Genomic DNA, 9,060 nt, shown 5'->3' with positions numbered 1-9,060 from the left:
GTTCTGGAACAGGGAAGAAACGTATATCTTTTTCCAACCTCTCCAGGTAACGAGTATCATTAATACACGACGTGCCCCAGGCACAACATTTAGCTCCAAATCCACAACACCAGCCTGAAAATGAAGGAAATCTCAAACGACTGCATTAGAGTCAATGGAGCACAGCTGTGTTGTTGTCGGACCCTGTTAGAGTCAATGGAGCACAGCTGTGTTGTTGTCGGACCCTGGTCTGAGCCAGCCTGATGCTACGTTTTGATTGGTCAGTCTGCATCCAGGGGTGGGACTTAGTGAAGAGTCAATTGCAGACCATGGGCCAGACCTGGCTTTACCATTGGAGGTGAAGGCACACCACAGTATATAAAGCCCAAAAAACTTAAGGTTATTTAATAATGTGACCCTCTGTGTTGAGCTTCACAGTTTAAGAAGTAATGTACGTTTATTTGTTTTCAGGCAGAACGTTAAATGAGACGATCGACACCACTCTGTCAGTTAAATAAAGACTACAGCCTGCAGCCCGTTAGCATAGCTTAGCACAAAGACTGTGCAGTAAATATACAGTGTAGTCAATCAAACTACATCTAGTCACCTCCACTGACCCACTGACCCACTGATGAGTCAAACTAGGATACAAATTATGGTTATGATCAAACATCTGCTTCTAAATGTTTGTTGTTCTCTTCAAGTGTGACTTCACCAACATGTTCGAAACACTGAGGATCTTTTCACCCTCTCAAGAGGAAATGTTTCCACCTTCACTTAACTGGTGCAGCGTTGTTATTTTCCAACTATACATTGTGTGTGTGTGTGTGTGTGGTGTAATAGCCCATCACAGAGGGCTAATGGGAAGTCTGTGTAGGAGACTGAAACATTAAATGATGCCTCAGTGTCTCATCAGGGACAAGTCAGACAGACAGACAGACAGACAGACAGTACATTGTTTACTGGCACTCATCAATCTGTCAAAGGGAGTAATTCACAACTCCCCACAGCCCCCTACTGGTGACAGGTGGGCACAGCCGGTGGACAGAAGAGTAGCCGGAGGGAGGACAGTAACAGACAGATAAATACGGTGGATAGACAGATAGATAGATAGATAGATAGATAGATAGATAGCACGTCAGACTTTTTCGTTTTTACCAACTCTCAAAGTTTGTCTGGTCCTGGTCAATCTGTCAGTGTCGAGACACTGTAAACACACACACACACACACACACACACACACTCAAAGACAGAGAACAGAGGGAGCAAACATCAGCATTGCTGCCTGTGTCGAAGGCCTACCAAGCATGGAAATGTTTGTCTTGTCTGGTGTCTGCTGATATTATGTGGAAAAACATGGGATTGGAAGCACAGGATCCAAAATATTCCCGGTATGATGTTTCCGCAGCAACAGTTTCCCTGCTGCACAACAAAACTACATATTAGATTCCACTATCTGACACTGACCTTACACAAATACTTCCTGTGTGTCTGTGATGACTTCGTGGTTCCCTGGAGAAAAGATAAACACTGAATTTGTCAGGTGAGACGTGACAATACACTCTCTGCCGTTGTATTATGAGCCAAGTTCATTCAGTAGGCCTGTCACATTAATGATACTTATATTTAGTTCGCAATAAATATTTAAAGCAGTGAACTCCTTTGGTCAAATATTATGGCCTCACACCAAGGTGTTCTTTATGATAATGTGCAGTTGGGCTGCCAAAGGTCCTCCACTATATCCATGCTTAATAAGAAGATACAAAGCTTCACACACATCAGACCTCATGCCTACCTGTGGCTTCACTTCATAAGGTGGCTATATTGGGGTTGGGGGTGTCATGACATCATGTAGTCTACTAACATTCAGAGTGTTAATATTAATATAGCAGCAAGCAACGATTTGCTCATGGAGTAATGTTGTCAGCAGGGCCTATGACGTAGCCTACGCACGTCGCCTACACTGTTGTGATCATTTATACTTGTGTGGTGGTGTGTCTGTGTCACTCTGCAGTTACACCTCCAAAACACTAGTCGGTGGCGGGGTTTCTGTGAAGTGCTGTAAAGTTTAGTTGATTCAAAACACACATTAAACACACATTAAACATGGCTTAATAGAGACAATTTCAAACACAAGTACACAAATCAGCTTCACTATAACTCGCAGCATTCACAGACAAACACTTGTCTTTATCTGGACACATTTTCCCCACAAATACAACATGCTAACGTTATTAGCACAAGCCTATAGCATTTTACATTGTATAAATTAGCCTAGCAGCAAGCAAACTTTCCCTCTACTCATATGAAGCCAGGGACAACAGCAACATTTAACAAAGGTAACTTTACAAAATTCGGCTCCATTACAACTCACAAGGTTCACTGACAAAACAACTGTCTTATACTAAACACGTTTTCCAAATAAATACAACATGCTAACGTAATTAGCACAAGCCTATGGCATTTTACATTGTATAAATTAGCCTAGTGACAAGCAGATATTCCCTCTGCTCATATGAAGCCAGGATAAATCACACACAAGACTTAAAATGCTATTTTTGTGGAGGCTTTATTGTCTTCACAATTTAATGTTTCTTATCTGTGAAATTAAAGTAAATAAAAGCTTTGTTTCCACTGAGGGAAATGGTTTCAGCTTACAATGATAGACTGTAGTTACATTTCTAGGAAGGTACTTGTCAGCCTACAGTATTGGGTACAGCGTGGGCTCTGCTTTGATGCAGAGCAGCATCGAGTCAATGCGTAAGTATAAATCCTACTTAAGTCTCTGTGTGTGTGTTTCTCTAACATATCCTCATTTAACAGTTTGTATGATATCTTACGAATTAGTGCCCCATGAATGATGTTACATACTTAACGTAAAGATGGAGGTTAGGTTTAGACAAGTCAAGTTACTGTGGTTAGGATTAGGTAAAGAAACATGGTGACGACATACCTTCAAATGACTCAAAGGTCTGAGGTTCAATGTTCCAAACACCTGTCTCCAGGGGAAAGTCCCAGGAAAAATTTTGTGACCCATCCACCCCCCAACCTGCCTCCTTAAAAGTCCGCTTCCCACTTCATTCTTTACTCGTGTCAGCACACTGATCATGTGATCACATTAAAGCCTCTGGGGGCAACAGCCAAACTGTATCTGATGTAGCCAGCAGATAGCCGGGCCAAGACTTTCTGTGTGACGCTCATTGTTTACAGTTCGATTAGGAACTCCAGACATGACAACATTCTGGCTAATCTCTATTAACAGATCTTTCATATTAATGCAGATAAATTATAACTATTTAAAAGCATGGTGGTGCAGTGGTTAGCAGTGTGGCCTCACAGCAAGAGAGTTCCTGGTCCAATACTTCTCTGTGCAAGTGTATCACTTGTGCTGATAACAGCAATGTATCACAAAGAAAAATGTTGCAGTATATCATGTTTTCTTATCCCACCCGTACTTGACACAGCAGGCCCACTGTACTACAGAGCCCTCTTGGGTGCAATTAAAAAGCCCCTTAATAACATAAGAGCGTTCATAACACTGCACATTATAAGTACTTAATGAAAACAGTCTTAGTGTATATTGTTTTGTAAGCACATTTTTATGACAAGACCTTTATTAAGTGCTAGGATGAGCCTGCGTCCCAGTCTCACACACAGGTTAGGAAGATTCCACATTATACTTACACAACATGACTCTGTCCCACAAATACCATCCACAACAAGACCATTACAACACCAGTAAAACATGGTATGTTCCCACCAGCCTGCTGCACCTCCAGCCTGTTTGTGTGTCTGCCAGACACATAATTAGCAGGTGGAGCACACACAAAAGAATCAGAGCAAGAACAGAGTACAGGTGTGGTGAGATGAACAGGTATGCTGCGGAGCGAGGACACCGACGAACCAAATTCTGTTAGCTTGACATCACCAAATCACAAATGCAGATTAGTCTGGGACTTCTCAGTTCATTTTTGATTTCCAAGGGCAGTTATCAACAGCCTGAGATCAGAATTCATATGGAAGCAATTAGACAGGCCAAAAACCAATCAGAGCAACAAAACATGATGTAGTGTTGAGTGACAGACAAATTAGACCTATGATCAGGCCCAAAATAATGAGGCCTAACCCTGCATGAACCCACGTAGTTTCTATCCAGGCCCAACAAATAGCAGTTTTGGGCCAGAGCAGTGGCATACAGTATTTATGACGGGCCCCAGTGCCAGATTTTGCGTCAAAACAGCTACCTTGTATTTTACAGGATCGTCACATGATCAAATACAGACTTGACGTTGGACACCCTCAACATACATATTAGCAGTCATCACTGCAAAACTGTATATGACAAAAATACCAAAGTAAACAAGAAATTATTAATCACACGGATTTTTAAGATAGTTTATTTATAGTTTATATAGTTTATATAGTTTAAGTGAAATGAGCATATAATGTTGTTATAGATTCCACAAAAGAAAAAAAGAAAGTGACAGATGCTCTCTCAAGGGCATAACAGCATTTGTATGTCACTCGCAAGGGCCCATTCTCTGCTCTAAAGAGAGCGGACCCCCAAACCATTCTCTCAACAGCCCCCCAATCCCCCTGTGACAGTGTAGCATCTTTTCTTTTTGTAATTTTTGCCATCAGAATTTGAAATTAGTACTGTAACAGAAAGTTCTTCATCAGTTGCAGCCGGCATTACTGCAAAGGTAAGTAACACACGTTACTAGTAACGCGCTACAGTAGTAATATTACTTTTTCCAGTAACGAGTCACAAATCAGCAAGCTAATTGGAAATGCTTACCTTGGCGGGTGGAAATATTCCCCTTACTCTGAGTTTGTCAGGAGGAAACATGACAAGAACACTGTTGCTGCAGGTAGTTGTAACAAAACTCTTTCCACAGCGAAAAACACGTCCTAAAACTTCCGGTCTGAAATACTGACAACACAACAACGTGAAGCTCCAGGAAATACACCCCACCAAAGGTGAGCCGGCCACGGACATCTGTAGCCCTGCACTGGCTAAACAACCAAAACTGGATTTTACTCATGGACAGCTGCAGCACACATCTGAATTTTGGGGAGATACACAATTACCAAATTTATGGGGTGTAACAGAAAAGTAATATAACGAGTAGTATAACTAAGTACTGTTGGCAAGGAGTAATAAGTACAGTAATGATATTACTTTGAAAAGAGTGACGAGTAATGAACAATATTTTTGGAGTGACGAGTCCAACACTGGTTGCAACCATCTTGGTCGCTTCACTAAGCTAGGTTTATGCTCACTATATGTCCACAGTGAGAGGGTGTGCAGGCTGAAACTGATGTCATTATGTATTCTGCATAAAGCACAAAAGCTCCATTAGTTGTCAGTTATCGTCTCAAACGTGCCCTATATAAGTTAACTGGCTGTGATTGGCCTGACCTGGACCTGGCAGAGGGACCAGACGCATCTGTCAGAGCAAATAAAACACGAGCTCATAGATTCATGTGGTTCACAGGATTTAATTCTGTCGCCTTAAAGCCATTAATTCACATCAAACAGACTCCTCCATTATACAAACTAGTCTTTGCTCCCTTCAGACCACAGAGGCATGTATCACTGTCGTCATTTGGCAGCGCATACAGCAACACATGGACAATTTCCAAAGGTCATGTGTACATATTTGCTGACGCTAATTTACTGCACAACGTGACTTAAAGTGAGTTTCTAGATGGGAAACCAATGATGAGTACTATGAGCCTGAGGTCGCAGCACCTTCATAGACTGTAAAACAAATTCCAGTTCCTCTAAAGTGAGCGCTCAGAGAGAAAATATTCGCTGAGAAGTGAAGGTACAGAGGGTTTTTATAAGTAATGAAACGAGTAAAAAAAAGCCTGGCAGTCACAAATCTGCTCCTTTTTTTAAACTTGAAACACGACTGAACAGTAGCAGGTGCCGTCATGTGATATCTCGTTGTTTTGCCATGGATTTTGCAGAGTAAAAAAAACTCTGAGCTAAATTGTTGAGTCAATATTACAGTGCCGCTTCCCATGGACTCTGATCAGATCACCATCTCCCCTATCGGGCTCAGCACTGTTTGGGTTTTGGTTAAAATCCTTTATGTTGGCTGCTTACACTGTCAACAGTTCTGCTGTTTAGTGACAGAGTGTAAGTCTGTGTCACTGTTGACATGTAAGCCTCATTATAACAGACCCTGGAACAGCAGCCAGGTGTGTGTGTGTGTGTGTGTGTGTCTTCACATCTACAGGTAGTCAGACACATTTAGAGGAAATATATTGTTAGAGCAGCAGAGTAAGAGCATAACTTGTTTCCATCAGAACATGTGGGTCAAATGTTCTTGTGTGTTCACTAATGATTGTGTTTCAATGGGTCTATGTACAGGCTCATGATACTTTAATAAAGGCCCTAAAAACATATTTTCCAAATCAGTCTAGCTATGAGTGATGGGATTCTACATGTGACTCATTATTGTTTGTTAATATAAAAATACTGGTTGTTAGCCCAGTGGCCAAAAGAAAATGTTAGTGAATGTTACATTTGCACATTTCAAACATATCAAAACGAGTAATGCTTTAATGAATCATCACTGCATTTTCAAAGGCTTTACAGCCACCATACATGGGTATTTTTTTTACCAAGACACTGCTGCTTTTCCAGTGAGGATAGTGGCATGAAAACCAGTTGTTTTTTACTGAGACATGGCTGCTTTTCCAGCACTGATTAGGGCACAAAAAGTGGTTGCTTCGAATCAAGACATTGCTGCGGTTCCTGCTGTGATAACTGCACAAAGAGAGTGTATTGCACTGAGACACAGCTGTTTATCCAACAGGATTAGGGCACAAATAGTGTTTTTTTCTAACCATGACATCACTGCATTTCCTGTCGCAATAGTGGCATGAAAAGTGGTTATTTTTTTACCAAGACATCAATATGTTTTCTGCTGGGATAGTAGCATGAAAAGCCATTGTTTTTACAATCATAGCTGCTTTTCTGGTGAGAACCTTAGATATTAAACGTGAGTATTTCCTAACGATAACCAGCAATAAACCTCACCATACATTCACTACAGCTTTGTTGAAATGTTAAGTTATAGCCTACAATATCTGCCACATAATGTAACACATCTGTGGTTTGAGTCGCGATTATAGCTGCTTTTGGATTTGAAGTATTTATAGGCTTCAGTTTCTTACAGAACTGACTTTGGAGGGTAAAATGTTGACATTGTTTTTTTCTTTTAATTATGCCAATTAAAACTAGAATTACCATTTTGTGGTTGCATGCCTCCGCGAAGCAGTCAAGTTGCACATACATTTTACATTCATGTGTGTGGAAACAAAAATGCTTCAAACACAAGTCTCCCCCCGACAGCTCAGAGGATCTATACAGTCTATACAGACAGCACAGTTTCAAGGTGGACACCCAAGATTAGAGTCACCAATTCAGTATCTGACCAAATGTCTCCTCTTCTGTTCCTGAGATATGACATCGAAAAACAGACAGAACATTATGATGTCACAGTGAAGCTGACCTTTGACCTTTTGGATTTGAAATGTCATCAGCTGATCATTTTATCCTGTTAGACATCTATGTGAAATGTTGTCATAGTTAGCGTATCAATTCTTGAGATATGCCCAAAAACATGTTTTGTAAGGTCACAGTGACCTTGATCTTTGACCACCAAAGTCCAATCAGTTTATTCTTCAGTCCAAGAGGACGTTTTTACCAAATTTGACAAAACTCCATCAAGGCCTTCTTGTGATATTGCGTACATGAGAATGAGACGGATGCAAGGTCACAGTGACCTTTGACCACAAATTTCTAATAAATTCACTGTTCACACCAAGTGGACGTTTGTGCTAAATTTGAAGAAATTCCCTCAATATGTTATCGAGTTATTCATTCACAAGAATGTGACAGACAAGGTCCCAGTGACCATGACCTTTGACCTCCAAAATCATTACTGAGTCCAAGTGGATGTTTGTGCCAAATTTTTTTGAGATATCATGTTAAGAGGAATGAGATGGACGCACAGATGGACAACATGAAAAACAGAATGCCTCTGGCCACAGATATCGGCGACACAGAGGCATGAAAAATCTCAAATGTGTGTGTATTTTTATGTCAGTTTGTTTTTGATTTTGAATAATATTTGTGTATAAAATTTACTATATTTTATTAGTTTTGTTTATTATTTTGTGACGGACGTTTCAGTGCATTAAATGCACAGAAATGCTATAAAAGCTATGAGCATGTCTTAATGTTTCTAAACTCTGGATCTAACAGCGAGTGTGCCAGCGTGCTTATATCTATTTCCATCTGTGTAGGGTCGCATACCTTCGTGTGTGTGTGTCCAGTGTGGCCAGCAGCCAGCGGAAGCATGTGGCGCAGGCTCGTTCCAAAAAGCCCACTGTAAGGAACAGGCTTAGCTTTAAACAGTTTGAGATCCAGCTCAGGGATTACTGTCACGCTCTAACAGGAGTTTACAGCTCCATCGCCATCTCAGCCAGTAAACAAATTCCTTACTGGAAACCAAGACACTTCAGAGCGAGGGGGGGGGGGGGACTTATAAATGAGTCTTTGTAGCTATGCAGAGAAAAAAAAAAGTGAGCTGAAATGTAAACTACTCTAAACCAAAAAAAAAAGGAAAAACACAACAGTATTTTTAGGCAGTGTTGTTTTGCTGAGTTTAGCACTGTGTCTGGGAAAGTGTGACACATGCTGCTGAATCCAGGTGTAAGCAGACAGAATATGCTGACACACCGTCTGTGCTCAATCTGATAACGTTCTTTAAAAGGGTGCAATGAGTTTAAAGAGTTTGGTTAAAGTGCACCAGGCACTGAAAATCCACCTGTCTCATCATGATAGGCCGTTACTGGAAGCTTTGCCATCTGCACATTTAAATTATTTGCCTAAATGAAATTCTGATGCCAGGTATGGAAATTTTTCCAGGCTTTTATCCCGTGTCCCCAGTATCTGTCAGAGATGTGTCAAGAAATCTTATGGGGTATTTATTTATCAAAATCCCTGCCTCGTCTCCTCCTGTAAAATGTTCAGATATTTGTGATGACTCATCCCATGCT

The sequence above is a fragment of the Epinephelus moara genome, chromosome 4 (genome assembly GCF_006386435.1).
Source record: "Epinephelus moara isolate mb chromosome 4, YSFRI_EMoa_1.0, whole genome shotgun sequence".
Lineage (NCBI taxonomy): Eukaryota > Metazoa > Chordata > Actinopteri > Perciformes > Serranidae > Epinephelus > Epinephelus moara.
The sequence above is the reverse complement of the archived record's forward strand: the minus strand, read 5'-3'. Positions refer to the sequence as shown.